Here is a 20,091-nt window from a genome sequence, read left to right as displayed (position 1 = left end):
GTGATGAATAATTTTAACATGACCCTAAAAATAGTGAACGGAAGTTTGCACATTGACACTTCTCTACAGGCAGATGGATATGCATGATCTGAGTTTTTAGACAGGTGTCAGGAATATTGATGGTTGGTATAGGAATGATCATTTTCCTGGCACTGTTGCAGTAGACAGTTTGCATGATTAATGATGCATCTTAGTCTTTTTTTCTCCTCAGGGCAGAAAGGGATATGAACCTTTGTCACCCCAAGGAATGTAAGAATTCTGCCTGCAGGGTAAGGCAGGAGAGCTTTATTCACCTAAAAGCATCATTTTCTTTTGGGTGGGTGAAGAAATAGTAAAATATATAAATGATCTTGACATATGAGATGACAGTGTCTGGTAGGATGATTATAACACACTTCTTATAACAGGGTTCTACCCCAGGGCGGAGGAGTCTTGCATAGATCTGAACTGTGGAGTGCAGTAACCCTGGGCTCTAACAAAACCAAAGCAAACTGAGGCTTTGGGATGGATCTGATCATATACAGGGCTTGAGTGAATATTTAAGGACCACTTTCAAAAGAAATAGTACAAGACCAATGGCAGGAGATAAGAGGTGAGATCATCTTCCTAATGTTTATATTCATTTCAGGTTTTCAGAGACAATTTTCTGATTCAAATCGATTCAATATTGTTTCTAAATGCTAAATCTATTGAGAAAGGGCTTTTCTTTTCCAAGAATAATACTGTTTGCTCGGGTTTTTAAAATGTCACATAGAGCAGTGAATGAACTCAAGGCTCAAAATTAAATACAAAGTCTAATAATAGTTTGTAGATGTATTCTGCTAAGCTCTGAGCATCCCGTCTATTAAAAATACTATGGTAAATAAAGGTAAATACAAGCTATGGAGGTAAACTACAAAAGTTTTATTTCTTTCCTTTTTCTTTTTCAAGGAATAAAGGGCAAACATGGAATTCAAGTTCCAATGAAAAACCTTTGGTGATCAAGGCGATCAAAAAAAAAAAAAAACAAAAACCCCAGCAATCTATTTCTCCAAAGAAATTTAAATATAGAATCGAGGCTCATTTGTATGAGGGAATGGGTAAGAATTAAATCTTCATGTACACAAATGATTAGATTATCTATTTCTTTATTTTCTGTTTACTTGGAGAGAGGACAGGAGTTACAACTTAAAATCTCTCCTTTGCTGGTAATAGAAATGCTTACATATGTATTTATTGATTAAATTCTCAATGGGTAAAACTCATATCCAAAATGGGAATGATGGAGTGTGTCGTATCTGAAATAGGCCCTTAACAATTTTCTTTTTGAATTTTTGTGATTCTTTTTTTTTTTTTAAACATCTTTAATGGAGTATAATTGCTTTACATTGTTGTGTTAGTTTCTGCTGTATAACAAAGTGAATCAGCTATACGTATACATATATCTCCATATCCCTTCCCTCTTGCGTCTCCCTCCCACCCTCCCTATCCCACCCCTCTAGGTGGACACAAAGCACTGAGCTGATCTCCCTGTGCCATGAGGCTGCTTCCCACTAGCTCTCTATTTACATTTGGTAGTGTATATATGTCAATGCTGCTCTCTTTCTTCGTCCCAGCTTACCCTTCCCTGTCCCCATGTCCTCAAGTCCATTCTCTACGTCTGAGTCTTTATTCCTGTCCTGCCCTTAGGTTCTTCAGAACCTTTTTTTTTTTTTTTAGATTCCATATATATGTGTTAGCATATGGTATTTGTTTTTCTCTTTCTGACTTACTTCACTCTGTATGCAGACTCTAGGTCCATCCCCCGCCTACAAATAACTCAATTTCGTTTCTTTTTATGGCTGAGTAATATTCCATTGTATATATGTGCCACATCTTCTTTAGCCATTCATCTGTCGATGGACACTTAGGTTGCTTCCATGTCCTGGCTATTGTAAATAGTGCTGCAATGAACATTGTGGTATATGTCTCTTTTTGAATTATGGTTTTCTCAGGGTATATGCCCAGTAGTGGGATTGCTAGGTCATATGGTAGTTCTATGTTTAGTTTTTGAAGGAACCTACATGCTGTTCTCCATAGTTGCTGTATCAATTTACATTCCCACCAACAGTGCAAGGGGGTTCCCTTTTCTCCACACCCTCTCCAGCATTTATTGTTTGTAGATTTTTTGATGATGGCCATTCTGACTGGTGTGAGGTGATACCTCACTGTAGTTTTGATTTGCATTTCTCTAATGATTAGTGATGTTGAGCATCCTTTCATGTGTTTGCTGGCAACCTGTATATCTTCTTTGGAGATATGTCTGTTTAGGTCTTCTGCCCATTTTTGGACTGGGTTGTTTGTTTTTTTGATATTGAGCTGCATGAGCTGCGTGTATATTTTGGAGATTAATCCTTTGTCAATTGCTTCGTTTGCAAATATTTTTCCCATTCTGAGGGTTGTCTTTTCATCTTGTTTATGGTTTCCTACGCTGTGCAAAAGCTTTTAAGTTTCATTAGATCCCATTTGTTTATTTTTGTTTTTATTTCCCTTTCTCTAGGAGGAGGGTCAAAAAGGATCTTGCTGTGAGTTATGTCATAGAGTGTTCTGCCTATGTTTTCCTCTAAGAGTTTATAGTGTCTGGCCTTACATTTAGGTCTTTAAACCATTTTGAGTTTATTTTTGTGGATGGTGTTTGGGAGTGTTCTAATTTCATTCTTTTACATGTAGCTGTCCAGTTTTCCCAGCACCACTTATTGAAGAGGCTGTCTTTTCTCCGTTGTATATTCTTGCCTCCTTTATCAAAGGTAAGGTGACCATATGTGCGTGGGTTGATCTCTGGGCTTTCTCTCCTGTTCCATGGATCTATATGTCTGTTTTTGTGCAGTACCAGACTGTATTGATTACTGTAGCTTTGTAGTATAGTCTGAAGTCAGGGAGCCTGATTCCTCCAGCTCCATTTTTCTTTCTTAAGATTGCTTTGGCTACTCGGGATCTTTTGTGTTTCCATACAAATTGTGAAATATTTTGTTCTAGTTCTGTGAAAAATGCCACTGGTAGCTTGATAGGGATTGCATTGTATCTGTAGATTACTTTGGATAGTATAGTCATTTTCACAATGTTGATTCTTCCAATCCAAGAACATGGCATATCTTTCCATCTGTTTGTATTGTCTTTAATTTCTTTCATCAGTGTCTTATAGATTTCTGCATACAGGTCTTTTGTCTCCTTAGGTAGGTTTATCCCTAGGTATTATATTCTTTTTGTTGCAGTGGTAAATGGGAGTGTTTCCTTAATTGCTCTTTCAGATTTCTCATCATTAGTGTATAGTAATGCAAGAGATTTCTGTGCATTAATTTTGTATCCTGCTAGTTTACCAAATTCATTGATTAGCTCTAGCAGTTTTCTGGTAGCATCTTTAGGATTCTCTATGTGTAGTATCACATCGTCTGCGAACAGTGACAGTTTTAGTTCTTCTTTTCTGATTTGGATTCCTTTTATTTCTTTTTCTTCTCTGATTGCTGTGGCTAAAACTTCCAAAACTATGTTGAATAATAGTGGTGAGAGTGGGCAACCTTATCTTGTTCCTGATCTTAGAGGAAATGGTTTCAGTTTTTCACCATTGAGAATGATGTTGGCTGTGGGTTTGTCACATATGGCCTTTATTATGTTGAGGTAGGTTCCCTCTATGCCTACTTACTGGAGAGTTTTTATCATAAATAGGTGTTGAATTTTGTCAAAAGCTTTTTCTGCATCTATTGAGATGATCATATGGTTTTTCTCCTTCAATTTGTTAATATGGTGTATCACATTGATTGATTTGTGTATATTGAAGAATCCTTGCATTCCTGGGATAAAGCCCACTTGATCATGGTATCTGATCCTTTTAATGTGCTGCTGGATTGTGTTTGCTAGTATTTTGTTGAGGATTTTTGCATCTATGTTCATCAGTGATATTGGCCTGTAGTTTTCTTTTTCTGTGACATCTTTGTCTGCTTTTGGTGTCAGGGTGATGGTGGCCTCATAGAATGAGTTTGAGAGTGTTCCTCCATCTACTATACTTTGGAAGAGTTTGAGAAGGATAGGTGTTAGCTCTTCTCTAAAAGTTTGATAGAATTCACCTATGAAGCCATCTGGTCCCGGGGTTTTGTTTGTTGGAAGATTTTTAATCACAGTTTCAATTTCAGTTCTTGTGATTTGTCTGTTCATATTTTCTCTTTCTTCCTGGTTCAGTCTTGGAAGGTTGTGCTTTCTATGAATTTGTCCATTTCTTCCAGGTTGTCCATTTTATTGGCATATAGTTGCTTGTAGTAATCTCTCATGATCCTTTGTATTTCTGCAGTGTCAGTTGTTGCTCCTCCTTTTTCATTTCTAATTCTGTTGATATGCATCTTCTCCCTTTTTTTCTTGATGAGTCTGGCTAATGGTTTATCCATTTTGTTTATCTTCTCAAAGAACCAGCTTTTAGTTTTATTCATCTTTGCTATTGTTTCCTTCATTTCTTTTTCATTTATTTCTTATCTGATCTTTGTGATTTCTTTACTTCTGCTAACTTTGGGGGTTTTTTGTTCTTCTTTCTCTAATTGCCTTAGGTGTAAGGTTAGGTTGTTTATTTGAGGTGTTTCTTGTTTCTTGAGGTAGGATTGTATTGCTATAAACTTCCCTCTTAGAACTGCTTTTGCTGCATCCCATAGGTTTTGGGTTGTCATGTTTTCATTGTCATTTGTTTCTAGGTATTTTTTGATTTCCTCTTTGATTTCTTCAGTGATCTCTTTTTTATTTAGTAGTGTAATGTTTAGCCTCCTTGTGATTGTATTTTATACAGTTTTTTCCTGTAATTGATATCTAGTCTCATAGTGTTGTGGTAGGAAAAGTTACTTGATACAATTTCAATTTTCTTAAGTTTACCAAGGCTTGATTTTTTACCCAAGATATGTTCTATCCTGGAGAATGTTCCATGAGCACTTGAGAAGAAAGTGTATACTCTTGTTTGTGGATGGAATGTCCTATAATTATCAGTTATGTCCATCTTGTCTAATGTGTCATTTAAAGCGCGTGTTTCCTTATTTAATTTCATTTTGGATGATCTGTCCATTGGTGAAAGTGGGGTGTTAAAGTCCCCTCCTATGATTGTGTTACTGTCGATTTCCCCCTTTATGGCTGTTAGCATTTGCCTTATGTATTGAGGTGCTCCTATGTTGGGTGCATAAGTATTTATAATTGTTATATCTTCTTCTTGGATTGATCCCTTGATCATTATGTAGTGTCCTTCTTTGTCTCTTGTAATAGTCTTTATTTTAAAGTCTATTTGTCTGATATGAGAATTGCTATTCCAGCTTTCTTTTGATTTCCATTTGCATGGAATATCTTTTTCCTTCCCCTCACTTTCAGTCTGTATGTGTCCCTAGGTCTGAAGTGGGTCTCTTGTAGACAGCCTATATATGGGTCTTGTTTTTGCATCCATTCAGCCAGTCTATGTCTTTTGGTTGGAGCATTTAATCCATTTACATTTAAGGTAATTATCAATATGTATGTCACTATTACCATTTTCTTAATTGTTCTGGCTTTGTTTTTGTAGGTCTTTTCCTTCACTTGTGTTTCCTGCATAGAGAAGTTCCTTTAGCATTTGTTGTAAAGCTGGTTTGGTCGTGCTCAATTCCCTTAGCATTTGCTTGTCTGTAAAGGTTTTGATTTCTCCGTCAAATCTGAATAAGATCCTTGCTGGGTAGAGTAATCTTGGTTGTAGGTTTTTCCCTTTCATCACTTTAAATATGTCCTGTCACTCCCTTCTGGCTTGCAGAGTTTTTGCTGAAAGATCAGCTGTTAACCTTATGGGGATTCCCTTGTATGTTATTTGTTGCTTTTCCCTTGCTGTTTTTAATATTGTTTTTTGTATTTAATTTTTGATAGTTTGATTAATATGTCTTGGTGTGTTTCTCCTTGGTATCCTGTATGGGACTCTCTGCACTTCCTGGACTTATTTCCTTTCCCATGTTAGGGATGTTTTCGACTATAATCTCTTCAAATATTTTCTCAGACCCTTTCTTTTTCTCTTCTTATTCTGGGACCCCTATAATTCGAATGTTGGTGCATTTAATGTTGTGCCAGACATCCCTGAGACTGTCCTCAATTCTTTTCATTCTTTTTTCTTTATTCTGCTCTGTGATAGTTATTTCCACCATTCTGTCTTCCAGGTCACTTATCCGTTCTTCTGCCTCAGTTATTCTGCTATTGGTTCCTTATACAGGATTTTAAATTTCATTTATTGTGCTGTTCATCATTGTTTGTTTGCTCTTTAGTTCTTCTAGGTCCTTGTTAATCATTTCTTGTATTTATTCTATTTCCAAGATTTTGGATCATCTTTACTATCATTACTCTGAATTCTTTTTCAGGTAGACTGCGTATTCCTCTTCATTTGTTTGGTCTGCTGGGATTTTACCTTGCTCCTTCATCTGCTGCATATTTCTCTGTCTTCTTATTTTGTTTAACTTACTGTCTTTTGGGTCTCCTTTTTGCAGGCTGCAGGTTTGTAGTTCCTGTTGTTTTTGGTGTCTGCCCCCAGTGAGTGAGGTTGGTTCAGTGGCTTGTGAAGCTTCCTCATTGAGGGGACTGGTGCCTGTGTTCTGGTGGGTGGGGCTGGATCTTGTCTTTCTGGTGGGCAGGGCCACATCCGGTGGTGTGTTTTGGGGTGTCTTTGAACTTAGTATGATTTTAGGCAGCCTCTCTGCTAATGGGTGGGGTTGTGTTCCTGCTTACTAGTTGTTTGGCATGGGCTGTCCAGCACTGGATCTTGCTGGCCATTGGGTGGAGCTGGATCTTAGCATTGAGACAGAGATCTCTGGGAGAGCTCTCACTGATTGATATTATGTGGGGCTGGGAGTTCTCTGGTGGTCCAATGTCCTGAACTTGGCTCTCCCACCTCAGAAGCTCAGGCCTGACACCGGGCCAGAGCACCAAGACCCTGTCAGCCACATGGCTAGGTACGTGGGGATTTTCTTGCCTTTTGGGAAGTCTGAGGTCTTCTGCCAGGGTTCAGTAGTTGTTCTGTAGGAGTTGTTTCAGTCGTAGATGTATTTTTGATGTGTTTGTGGGGAGGAAGGTGATCTCCACGTCTTACTCCTCTGCCATCTTGAAGGTCCCCCCTTTAACAATTTTAACCCATAATTTTAATTGGTACCCTGCTACATTCAAATTCTGTAAGAGAATTCTCTTAACAGGGCTAAATCTTATTACTTCACACTAATACAATTTTTACTCAAATTCTGAAACATTCTATACTTGTTGAGTACAGTGAACTCTTACATTATTTAGGAACACATTGAGAGAAAAAAAGTCATTGTAACAATATGAGTGGTTGCTCCAAATAGCCCTTGTGCTTTTAGAAAGTAGAGCTTGAGCAAGATTTAAGCCTTCAGTGGGGAACAGATCTACCTGGGGCATAAATTCAAAGCTTTATACATAGTCAAGGGAAGACTGAGTCTAACACAGCCTTGCCTTCTTCTTAAAATTTTTTAAATAACCCAATTAGTATGCTTATACACAGAAAAAGGAAAATAGAAATCTAGAATCTAAAAATCTTCAGTTTGAATTTTTAAAAAAATTAGATAAAATTATGCTATCCAAATTAAAGAATTATTTCTATCTTGAAAACAATTAAAACTTTGATAACAACATAAAAAGCATGTTAGAATAAGAAGTATCCATGTCCTAAATTTGTGCTAATAATTCCTTATAACTGCATAGTGAGTCTCATCTCACAAAAGACTTTCATTTTCAAAACATGTGAAAAAAGCAGAAAAGATATAATCTTCATTTAAAGATTCTCAGAAAGTTTAGGAGACTTCCCCAGGTCATATAACATTTATAAGTTGAGCAGGTAGGCTTAGAATTTAGGTCTTTCAACAACCTGTCCACAAAATCAAAACATTTCAGTAGGGAATTAACAAACCATATGCACAATAACATTCAATAAATGGATTATAGATACTTGTATGTTATTTCATTTGTCTATACCAGAAAGATTTACTTCATTTTTTTTCCTTTAACATCTTTATTGGAGCATAATTGCTTTACAAAAATGGTGTGTTAGTTTCTGCTTTATAACAAAGTGAATCAGCTATGCATATACATATATATCTCTTCCCTCTTGCGTCTCCCTCCCTCCCACCCTCCCTATCCCACCCCTCTACGTGGTCACAAAGCACCGAGCTGATTTCCCTGTGCTATGCGGCTGCTTCCCCCTAGCTATCGATCGGTTTTACATTTGGTAGTGTATATATGTACATGCCACTCTCTCACTTTGCCAAAAGTTAAATGACTAACTTTTGGCATAAAACTAGTGTAGATGAAAAAAAAAATTCCCATCTTTTAGAGATACTCTCCTTCCAGAAAGGACAGCATAAGTTTTTCAAAACATTAACACATATATCTCAGGCAATTTATTTACCAACCCTTCCTTCTTAGATAGATAGAAAGATAGATAGATAGATATTTTTTGTTCCAGCATAAAGGCCAATGGTACACATACTATATGAATAGATGGTAGTATAATGTAAGACAGAAAATAGCATTGCTGTGAAAGTTATTCATTTGTTTCAATACTAAAGTAATTACTGTAGCAAAGACTTGCTCATTTATCATTTCCTGTTGTCTTTGCTATTTTTCCAACTTGTCTTTTTAAACAAATATCCTCATTGTCCTTGTTGCAAAACCAATAACTTTATTTCACTAGGTAAGACAGCAAACCAATGCAGCCGGGTTTATTCCCCATCCCAAAGAGGATCTGTGCCTGGGAGCCGTTAAACAGTAATGCACATTGTTGTCCTTCCCTGAGGGAAGAGGCACAGTCTAGCTCAGCGCTAAGTTGCCATTTAAGAGACATCTTCAGACTCCCCTTCATTTTCAACTATGAAGGTTTTCATGAATACCTGAGATCTAAAGCCATATCAAGCATTTTGTTCCGTGAACAACACAACAATTTCAGCCTTAAGAATTGCTGTTGGACACTTAAATAGAATTTAGCCAGTTGGTTTTAAATATATTCCTATGAATCAAGGTTTACAAAGATTTCTACTGTGGAAGTGCCAGATAATAAAAAGAAGCTTTAAAATGGTTTCCTCCTCAAAGAATATCATTAAAGATCTTTCAAACAGGCAATGTTTGGTTCAGCAATTTAGTCAAAATGTGTAAGGAGTAGCTAATATGAACACAAAGATGACACAGCTTTGAACAGAAGCAAAGCAGGGACCTGGGTTATTAGACTACTGGGTAGGAATACTGAATAAGATAACAGAGCCAGTTATGACTAGGCGACTTTCCTCAGTAACTTATGATAACTAAGAGTATAACCTCCTTTTTAGCTAGATGCATTTTCATCATTCTGATAAGCCTTTTCAGAAACAGATATTCCCTCTATTTGTAAAACTTTAAAGGACATTTCTATTTATGGGACAACCATCATTTAAAAAAATGAGTGTGTATGTTTCAAACAGTGAAATGAAAAGAAACTTGGACTAAACCAATGATCCTTGGTTTAGGATTGTATCTCCTCTTGGGGCACGGGAGAATTGAGAAACGATTAGGGAGCCCAGATCTGGACTTCATAGTGCCACTTAATTTCTAGAACCTATGTGCTATATACTTATCTATAATTTCTAATGCCATAAAGCAGGGTTTCCAAACCTTGACACTATTAGCATTTTAGCCGGATAATTCTTTGTTGTGGGGACCTGTCCTCTGCATTGTAAGACGTTTAATTTAGCAGCATTCCTGGCCTCCACCCACTACATGTAACTAACACCCCGTCTTTCCCAGACAATCAAAAATGTCTCTAGAAATTGTTAAATGTTGCCTCAGTTGAGAAACACTAACATAAGGTAATGGTCAACAACTTTCCCTCAAGTTCATGATTTTTGAACTAAAGCTGTATAGTTGATGATAGAATCCTACATCTAGAAAGACATCATTATAATCTAATCTTACTTTCAGATTTTACTGATGAGAGAACTTAGGTTCTGAGAGGCTAAATACCTATCTAAGTTTCGATGAGGTAGAAAAGAGATGACACTAAGTCGAAAGTTTCTGCATTCCTATTTCAAGCTCTTTCCCCTACAAAATGCTCTTTGTAAGTTGTTTACTCTGAAATTAAAATGAAATTAAGAAATAAATATGGCTACCCATATCATTGGAGAATAGCCTTGTAGAGAATCCAAAACAATAGTCAACACACATATAAGTTCTAGTTGATTTTGGAAAGAGCCAAGTGATCCTATTCCAGTGGTATTCTTTTCCTGATGTGATGATGATGATGATGATAATGATGATTATAATAAAGATGACAGTGGTTTTCTTAAAATAACATTACAATTATCTGTGTTTCCTAAGCCCATACCAATTCATGGCTAATGTGAACAGCTAAGAAGCATATTAAATTGTAGAAAGCAGTCAGCTTGAATGTTAGAATATAGTCCTGACGATGTGCTTAGATAAGTGAGAGTTAATGGCTGTCTATCATTGTTGATGGGCGCTCTGCTTACTATTAATTATTCTACATATAGAAGACAACGTGGACACTTTCTTAAAATTACCTTACAGATAAGTTTCCCTGGCCTGCCTGGTGGTTCTGTCTCATGTTTCCATTGCTACATTTCATTAAAAATCAGAAACGAAGGCATATGTGCCAACTCTGGGGAAGGGTGAGTGGCTGCGCTTTGGGGATAGGAGTGAGATTTGCTCAGAGGTCATTTCAAACAACCAGAAACCTTCAACTTCCCTAGGGCTCTTTAAATAATGGAAAAATAAATAGGAAAAAACCTCAGTGGTGCAAGAGTTGTAGAATAATTGTGACAGTACATGAACAGTCAATCCGCAGAAGTGAATTTGGATGTGTACTGCCTGACAAAACACTAATTGACTGTTGGTTGAAACTCTGTAGACTAATAACATGATCTTTCTGAAATACTTAATTTCTGGAGGACAAATGGAGCTTGTTTATAGGCTTCATTTTCTGAATGATTTTTTAAATTTATTCAAAAATTTTTTTAGTTAAATAGACATTTATTTCCGTTATTAAATGAAATGCTCTTGGGAAGAGGTTTTCTGATGTGTGGCTGACACACACAGCTTTGAATCGTAGAAAATGTGAAAGATTAAAAGCAATAGATTTTTCTTTTTAATTGGCCTGGAATATATATTACAGGAATATTATGTAACACTACCAAACATCGATGATACATTCACAACTCTCTGCAGAATCTTCCATCTCATTCTGTTTGGGATAATTAATAAACTTGTTCTGTTTGTGTTTTATGAAATGAAGCATTAACAGTGTCACCATAAAGGACATTTATTAACACAAATGCTAAGAATTATTTTAGGACATACCAAAAGATATTAAACTTGCTTTCCAAGATTTACTCATTTTTCTCAGTTATTGGTCAAACCTCTTTGGATTATATGTTAAGGAAGGGCTTTCAAAGGTAACTTTGTGTAAAAACTTTTTCAGCTTTCACAATGCAGAAGGACCTATCAATCCAATATGGTTAATATTGATATTCATGCCAATATTGTCATTTCTTCGGGGCTATTGGGAGAGATCCCAGAGGAACTCAGAAGTAGGGAGAACAGGATTGCCCTGTGCTTTTCCAGAGCACTAGAATGCCTCAGAATCATGAACTGGCTTCTGGGAGAGCAGGTCTCAACTTTACTGTATCTAGGAAAATAGGTAGATTGGACAAGAACACCGAGAAATGGAAACTCAACAAAGGAGAGTTACATAGGCCAATAGTGTTTCTGTAAGCTCTAACCATGGAAGAGGAAGTCCTGGCCAAAGTCATTTATTATCTATATAAATTTGAGGACAGGAGTATCTCTATTGTATAGTCTTTTTCATCAAGCTGTCTTAGCTTGATGCCTTAAACATCTAAAGAATATATGCTCTATTCATGTTCACTAGTGACCTCATTATAACTGGGCTTCTCAGAGAATTCGACTCTAAGAAGAGAATGTATTGGGCAGAGAACCAAATCCTCTAGGTAACTTTTTCTCATTGCAGATCCACTCACAGACATTGAATTTGGTTAATCTCAGTTCACCGGGGAGCAACAGCTTACTCTTAGTGTGGTGAAAATGTAGATTTCTGAGTCCACAAGTCCAAGACATTTGTCATGAATTTACTCAATATCCAATTCTTGCCCTGTCTTGTCCCAGTTCTCCATCTCCACCGAATCATCATCTCTATGATGTGCTGCCCTTGTTGGTTCTCTGCCCTTGACTAAACTTACCTCTGTGCCCCCAACTTCCAACCACTTCCCAAAGCTCACCTGTAACTGTGCTCCATGACTGGCAAATTCCCCTCTATCCTCAGATGCTTCACTGAAATTCTCATCTCTCTTCTTGCATACTGAGGCACTAGCTTTCCCTGAGAATACCAAGTCCCTTCAGCTTTCTCACAAGGTGGCCATATTCTCTACCCTTCTCCTCCGCTCCCCCATCTCAGGACTCAGAGGTGAGGATGGGGTGCTGTCCTCTTTGGTCCTCATTACTATTTTCAGGTTACTGGACCACCACTTCCCTCAAGCCTTATCACTGATTTTCATACACCTTTATGCCTGGAGTTTGGCTCATAAGTTAGTTTTCTCTTGATTACATTTGAGTTCAAACTAAAAGTCTGAGCATTTTCCAAATGAACAACTAGAGGGAATAAGCTATGACCCATGAAACAAGTAGCAGTGTTTAGAAATGCAATTTCTCTGAGAGATTTTAGTTTCACAGATATTTAAAAATATTTTTAGTTGATTATGTTTGCACATAGTCTCAAATTGTCAAGATGTGAGAACTGAATTTTTAATGTGCTTGATAATGTGGGTTCATATATTTGGGGCATGTCAAACTCATTAACAAAAGCAGCAAATCAAAGTGCTCTGGATATTTTGGGGTTTTTTTGAAACTGCTTGAATTCTATATATTAGTTTTATGGAGAACTATGTGTCTTGAAATTATACAGAGCACTTGGACATATCCTACCCTTCTTTCAGTTTCACACCTTCTACCAATAATCATACTACTGTTCCTTAGGGACAGAAATAACACGTTTGAGGTAAAAAGGTAAACCATGGTGGAGATTTATGTCACTTTCACCAGTGATATCTAGATGTTTGCCTCTTATGCCAAGACTTGTTTTTCCTTGATCAGTTTTTGTTGAAAATATTTGTTCTGACTTTAATGCTTTCCCTAAATGTTTTGCACAAACAGAAATAAATTCTTATATACAACATTCCTGCTATTTTTGCTTGACACCTCTCCATCACTATGGTCACCCATTGCACAGGTTTTCTTTTAAATAATGAATGTGTAGGTCCTTCAAACATACACTGTGGGGTATAAATGACTAATTTAAAGCTCAACTGGAAAAGAAATATAAGTGATATCATGATCTTGCAGTTCTTTCAAATGTTATGTCCTCATTAAATTCCTATTTGAATCTCATGTTGTAATAATCTGGTGACCCTGTTATTTTAAAATGATCAAAATATACCATACATAATATTATGTTGACTGGAGGAAAACTGAAAAAAAAAAAATGGCCACGTGAAAAATTTGACATACTGAGGTCTCGAAGACATAAATGGTAGGTGCTCAATAAATATTTCTTTATAGGTGAATTAAAAAATCAGCCAAAGTATCTCGCAAAAAGTTGTTATATGACTTGGGTAGGAAAAAGATAAACCTTCTGTAATTTTATGACCTCATAAATGACAATATATGTATAAAAACTCTGAACAACATACATAAACAGACCATATCCCATACAATGTGTTACATTTCCCATAGAAATAAATTCTTTTCAGTTGTCAGACCAAAAGAAACAGAACAGCAATAGCTAGCTCACTTGTTGCTTGCTAATGCCTTATTTAACATCTTTTAATTCAAACTTCAACCCTGTGGAAGTAGGCTTATTATTTCCATTGAACAGATGAAGAAACTGAGGCTCAGAATGGTCAACTAATTGGTTCAAGGTTAAATAATCAGTAATAGCATGACCAGTGTTTCAACTCAGCCCTGTCTGATTTTTAATGGCTTTAACCACTAAACTGGCTGCCACACCTTTATGGAAGAGAAAAGTAGTAAGTAACACCTCCTGGTGAACAATTTGTTTCAGAAAGGAGCGTTTCAAATAGGAAAAAGTGCACATAAATGATGCAGGATTCACTTATGAACTGGGGCATAAACACAAAGTTTTCCAGAGTGTCTAGCAGGGCCCAAGGCAACTCTTCAGTAGAAAACCTTCATCTGTATTGCAAATACTATTTCTGTGTTTATCTATAACCATGAACATAACATCATATTACAGATGACTGGCTACATGATTTTATGGGGAAAACAATGAAAGCACAGAAGTTCAGGAGAGCAGGAAAAATTGTGAGTTAGAGTTCATAGAAAACTTTATGAATTTTGCAGCACTCTAAAGTAAATCCCAGAGGGGAAAATACTCGAATTGAGACACTTTCCCCCAGAAATCTTGAGAAAATCTTGACATCTTAATTCATTTCCTGAGCTTAAATATTCTAGGCCAGTCTGGTGGCACTGTAATAGCCTGGGCAAACGTTTTTATTTATTTCACTGTTGATACCAATATTTGTGCTACAAGCTGCTGCCTGCATTTGCTGCTATTTATTTATTTCCTACAGATCAAATTATTGGCCTAGACATAACGTGCTTTCCAGTGAAGTGCTCCTTGTGTTCACGAGCAAATGGAAAAAGCTTCCATTTTAAATGCAGATTTTTGCCACAAGACTGAATTAATTTGTATTATAAATATGATATGTAACCACTTGCTATTTGTGTCTATATATGTATAGTGGAAGAGCAATCGAGGCAAACAGTAAATAAATCAAGCAAGTGCCCTATTTGCATGGGTGGCTGGTCAATATGTCAAAATACTGTGTCCAGCTCCAGGTCAGCCACTTAGCTTCTTTGAGCCTCAATTTTATTCCCCCTAGTATTTGTAACCCTGTTTTATTGAATTGACGTTAGAGCAGATAAGGTAATGTGAATGGATCTTTGTAAAACTACAAAGTATCACACACACATTTTCTATTTATGTAGGATTACTTGGTAACAAATCCTGTTCTCTTTGGCTTCTCTTGTGTATATGGATAAATAGGACACAGAAGAGGAGAATTTTAAAACCAAACAATACAGTGCTTATAATATATAGACATAAGTTCAAAGAGAAGAGTAACTCTTTGGAGCATCTCACAGCAATGGGGATATCATGGTGAGACATTTTTGACTCTGGAACTCACAAGGGGTTAACCTTTAAGGTGCAGAGTGCATCCCAAAACCTCTAAGAATGTTAGGTAGTGACACTTCTCCCCTGATCCCTGACCGTTGACATTTTGCTGGTTTCTGAAATTAGCGATGATGGTTTGAACCTTAGCTCTATCACGTAATCTTTTTACTTACTCTTCCTGAGCCTCCATTTCTCACCTGTCAAACGCATATAATATCTGCCTCACATTTCAGTTAAGACTGAAGGAGACAATACATGTGAAAAGCCTTTGTAAATTGCAATGGCTTCTACAGAGAACAAGTTATTATGACAATTCACTTAGGCTATCTAGATACCCTTTCAAGATGTCAGTTTCCTCTTAGTGTGGAGAAATGGGTTGATGGAATAATAATAGGATGGATGGAATTTGGTTTAGATGTGTATTTCTGGTTACTTGCTTCCATATTTCAGACCTGAGCTTAATATCTAAATTATTGCTTAAAGATAAGGAAAAGGTTTCTAAAGAGAATATTTCCTAAAAATTAATCCTGCCTAAATATTATAAAAAATGGTGAATAGCCACAGTGTAATGTACATCAGGTAAGCACATGGACTCCATGCATGTCTGTACCTAGACTCAGAGGTAGGGAGACCCTGGCTCCCTCCCAAGAGTGGGAATGACGCAGGGCTTACTTTTCTCATTAACAGCTAATAAAAACGGGAAGTTTCTCTTCCCATATGCGGGCTATAATCTAACATATTCTGTATCTTTACTCAAGCTTTCTGACTGTTCTATTATCCAGTTCCCGTTGAACCTGTAGATACACGAGGAAGACAGACTGAGCGTGCTTTCTCTCGCAACCATTTTCCTCAGTATTCTGGGTTATCTTTTTCCAATTTGAAAATATACATAAATGTAACTCATAACTTCAGTCTGCCATAGGAACTCTATCATTGAGTTATACATATTTTAATGCTATGCTCTAGAATGTTATCAAAAATTGATTTTTAAAAATCCCCAGCTATGTGAAGAGCCTCTTGGCATATTTTGTAAAAATCACTGTTGAAGATCTTATCCATTCTATATTTTCCAGTGATGCCTTATAAAGAGATCTATGCTAAATATTTCCTTTAGAATTTAGTTCTGGAGAAACTTTGTCTTTGGTCTCTGAACTGATTATTTATTTTTATCAGACAATAAAAGACCTAAGTTCCATTTTAGCAGAGATCTCGGTTGATATATTTACCTTTGTAAAGCCCACGACAGCAGAGTGTGTATGGCAGGGACTCTGAAAATATTTGTTGAATGAATTGATTCGATCATAATTTCTCTTTTTATATTGGTTGCAAGAACGCTTAGGGCTAAATGCAGTAACGATAATAGTCTATGTTGCCAATATGTTTATTTTCCTCAACAGTTCTGCTTTTATGTTTTCAATTTCTCTTTAAAAAATTTTGTTGAATATATTTTAATTATAAGCCACTGCAAATACTTTTGGAAACTGGTACAGAATGGCATTTAAAAATACATTTTATTTTCTAGATGATAAAACACAGACTAGTTTAACTACATGACTGTTTTGCTTGTTTGTTTTTTTTTTTTACATCTAATAACTTATAAAATTAAGTATATTTTTACCAGAAAAAATATGTAGCCACTTTTATGAAGCATGACCAGACTTTTAGACAGAAAAGCAACCCAATCAGAAAATACACATACCAGATGAAGAAAAACAAAGGAGTTGCACTTCATTTTTTTTTTCGTTATACGACATGAGGGAATATATGTATATATATATATTTTTTTTTTAAAGAAAATATTGCAAATTTCAAGAGATATAAAACATTTTCTATTTAAAAACTTCCAGAAGGAAAGTTTAATATTAGCATTTTGAAACAATGGAAATCCCTGAAAGCCTTAGCTTTGTGGTTTTATAAAATTGTGTTCTCTGAACCTTTCTATGAGTGAAGAGAAAGGCCTAAATCTAAGCCCATCTTAGACTGATGAAGGGAGAATAGCATTAAGTGGCTTGTTTAGCTCATCAGACAGGGATCCTGTCTGCCTTGAAACAAAGAGATCCAGCGCTCTTGATTCAGGACTCACTAATGCCTTGGGTCTCATTAAAGGAGAGAGGGCAAAATAGAGACCAAAGTCAGACACAATCGGAAAGTAATGCTGGCAGGGATGATTTGGCAAATTCTTTCATTTCCTAGAGTCCACTTCAGTTATGTGCCTATGAGGCTCATGGAATTCACAGTTCTGCATAAGTTCAGTCAAGCTCTAATCTTGTTAGGGGCGTGGCTCTCTTAGTTTGCATTTATTTTTTTGTAAATTAGCCCCTGTTTGTCCTTACTTGGAGTCTTTCTTTTTAAAGTGATATAAAAAATGAGACACAGCATATTTATTTTTAGATTTAAGCTTTCTTTAAAGTATGTTTCCATTTTTGTAGTCAGAAATATATGTTCTTGTATTAATAGCTGCAAGGTAGGCTCAAAGGGAAAAAGGGGCGGGGGGAAGCTAAAAGTTTTAAAACTATAGTATTAAGGACATGTAAGGGGAAAAATGAGAGTGCTTTAAGATCTGTACTTCCCTGTGGTGGGAGAGCGCATGAATGTTTTGCTCAACAAGGGAAGTGACTGACATCAAATTAGCTGTGAGCACATAGCAAACTTCTAGGGACCATGAAGTTCTAGTTCCTGTTTTCCTTCCTTGGGGAGTTTTGAGCATGTGAAACAGAAATTAAGAGGACAATGACATACTGAGTCTCCATTTGGTTCCTTTTACTTTTTTCCAAAGTTTGAGTCCCAAAATTCAGGAAAATGCAAATACTACTGGAAGCCTGGAAATGCTGAGGGACCTGACTGTTATTTAAATAATGTCTAAAAAAGGGTATATATTGCATTTTAATAAGATCATCGATGAAGATAGACATATAAATTAAATCCAGGGGAATTTTAAAGTGTGCAATCAATGTTTAATTATAAATTGCAAGCTTCAATTGACATTATCTTTGTTCCTGTCTTAAATTTGGATTTCAACAAACATGTATTTTTAAACTTTACTTTTATCTCAAAAGCTTTTCTTTGGGATCTACTAGATAAATCTGATGTCAAACTAGAATATCTTGGACAACACTGAGTGTCTAGATAGTTTTCATTTGCATGTATTTAAAAACACATTCTCACGTTCGATAAAGACCTAAGATAGGAAACAATGTCAATTAAAAGCATCGACACTGAAGATCAGAGATGATCTGTTTGAAACCAAACTCAAATATAAAATATTTTTTGGAATAAAAGTTCAACTCCCCAAACTCTTTGAAAATGGACAAACCGTTAATATGCAATATGCATAATATAGAGAGGATGGCAAACTCCATTATATTTATTGGTGCAATTTTATAAATGCAAATATATTTGCACATTGATGCTAATCAACTTGAAGAGTTCTTTGTTTCAGGGACAAAATTCTCAGATGTTTGATTCTGCTGTGAGCTCAATGGAGAAGATATTCACAATATGTTACATTTTTGAAGATTTTTTTCAAAATGAATTACTTTGCAAAACAGGTATAAATGTATTTTAAGTGCAGTGTGTAAGCTACTCCTTGTATAAAAGTGAGATCCTTGTAAAATTTCCAAATATTTTAGGCTACAGTAAAATTAAATATGTCAGGTAGTGACTTAAAATGTCAATATATAGTTATTATTTTTAATAAAATATAGAATTTAAATTTTATATCATTTAAAATTTAAAATATATGCTATTAGCTTCAGACCTCAATTTTTCATTATTATCTTTTATCACTTTTAATATTTTCCTGTAGATCAGCGTATTCCAAAGTGCATTCTTGGTGACACTAGTAATGAAAAATGTGCCACAAAAAATGTGCTATTCATCGAATAAGTTTGATAAAAGCTATGTATTATTAGGAATTATTCATAATTATTTTAGGTGTGATAATGACAATTTTATTTAAAAAGGGTTAATCTTTTAGAGATGCAAGCTGAAGTATTTGTGAATAAAATAACATAATTTCTGGAATTATTTCCACATATTTTGAAAGTGAAGAAAGATGGGTGTGGGGATGGGGCTAGGTTAGCCATGGGTTGATGTTACTCAGTTTGAGTGATGAGTACATGTGGGTTCATTTTACTATATACCCCTACATTTGTGTGTATTTTGTATGTATTAGAAATTCTGCACAATAAAACATAAAAAACATTAAATAAATAAAAGATGCACATCTCTTAAAAATTTTACAGTGCATATAAGAGCCATGAAGAGTTTTGGGTAAAAAATTCATTTGTTTATCTGGACTCCTCCCAAACCTACTGACCATGGACTCTTCTTTTCAAGGAACACCTATTAATATCTCTCCTGGACACTTCGGAAACAGCTATACAATATCTACATAGAGCTAATGTTTTTTCATGTATCATCGTCCATGATAATTCTAGACTTCTAGCACATGAAAATTTTATTTACGTTGTTGAAAATCATTAAGATAAAAATGGGAAATTAAAAAAAAGAATCCTTTTGTTATTTCCAAGTTCTGAAATGTTTGAGGTATCTATGAGTAAAACATCTGATTGACTAACTTTAAAAAGTTTCATCAAGATTTATCATGTATATAAATATAATGGTAGAAATAGTGTTAAAGGAAGTGCAATTTCAAAAAGAGTGAATAGTAGTCCATATTTCAAAAGATAAGCATTTTTTGATTGAATATTAGCCATAAATCTAGTTATAAATGTTTAATAGCTAAATGGAAAACTGCTTGTTTTTTTAAAAAAAACTGCTTATCATTATCAACCTCAATAATTTTATTTTTATTATATTTTTTATCGTAAATTTCTATG

The 20,091-nt window shown here is 35.6% G+C and overlaps 1 protein-coding gene and 1 long non-coding RNA gene across 2 annotated transcripts in view; one reads left to right on the top strand and one right to left on the bottom strand.

Annotated features, from left to right (window-relative positions):
- The window catches only part of TMEFF2 (transmembrane protein with EGF like and two follistatin like domains 2), a 246,466-nt gene that overhangs the window by 29,879 nt on the left and 196,496 nt on the right, over positions 1 to 20,091 (bottom strand). The window lies entirely within an intron of this gene.
- LOC137764812 (uncharacterized) overlaps positions 1 to 20,091 on the top strand; it is a 129,296-nt gene that overhangs the window by 82,171 nt on the left and 27,034 nt on the right. The window lies entirely within an intron of this gene.

The sequence above is a fragment of the Eschrichtius robustus genome, chromosome 5, assembly GCF_028021215.1.
Source record: "Eschrichtius robustus isolate mEscRob2 chromosome 5, mEscRob2.pri, whole genome shotgun sequence".
Taxonomy (NCBI): domain Eukaryota; kingdom Metazoa; phylum Chordata; class Mammalia; order Artiodactyla; family Eschrichtiidae; genus Eschrichtius; species Eschrichtius robustus.
Note: the sequence above shows the minus strand (reverse complement) of the source record. Positions and strands in the feature narration are given on the sequence as shown.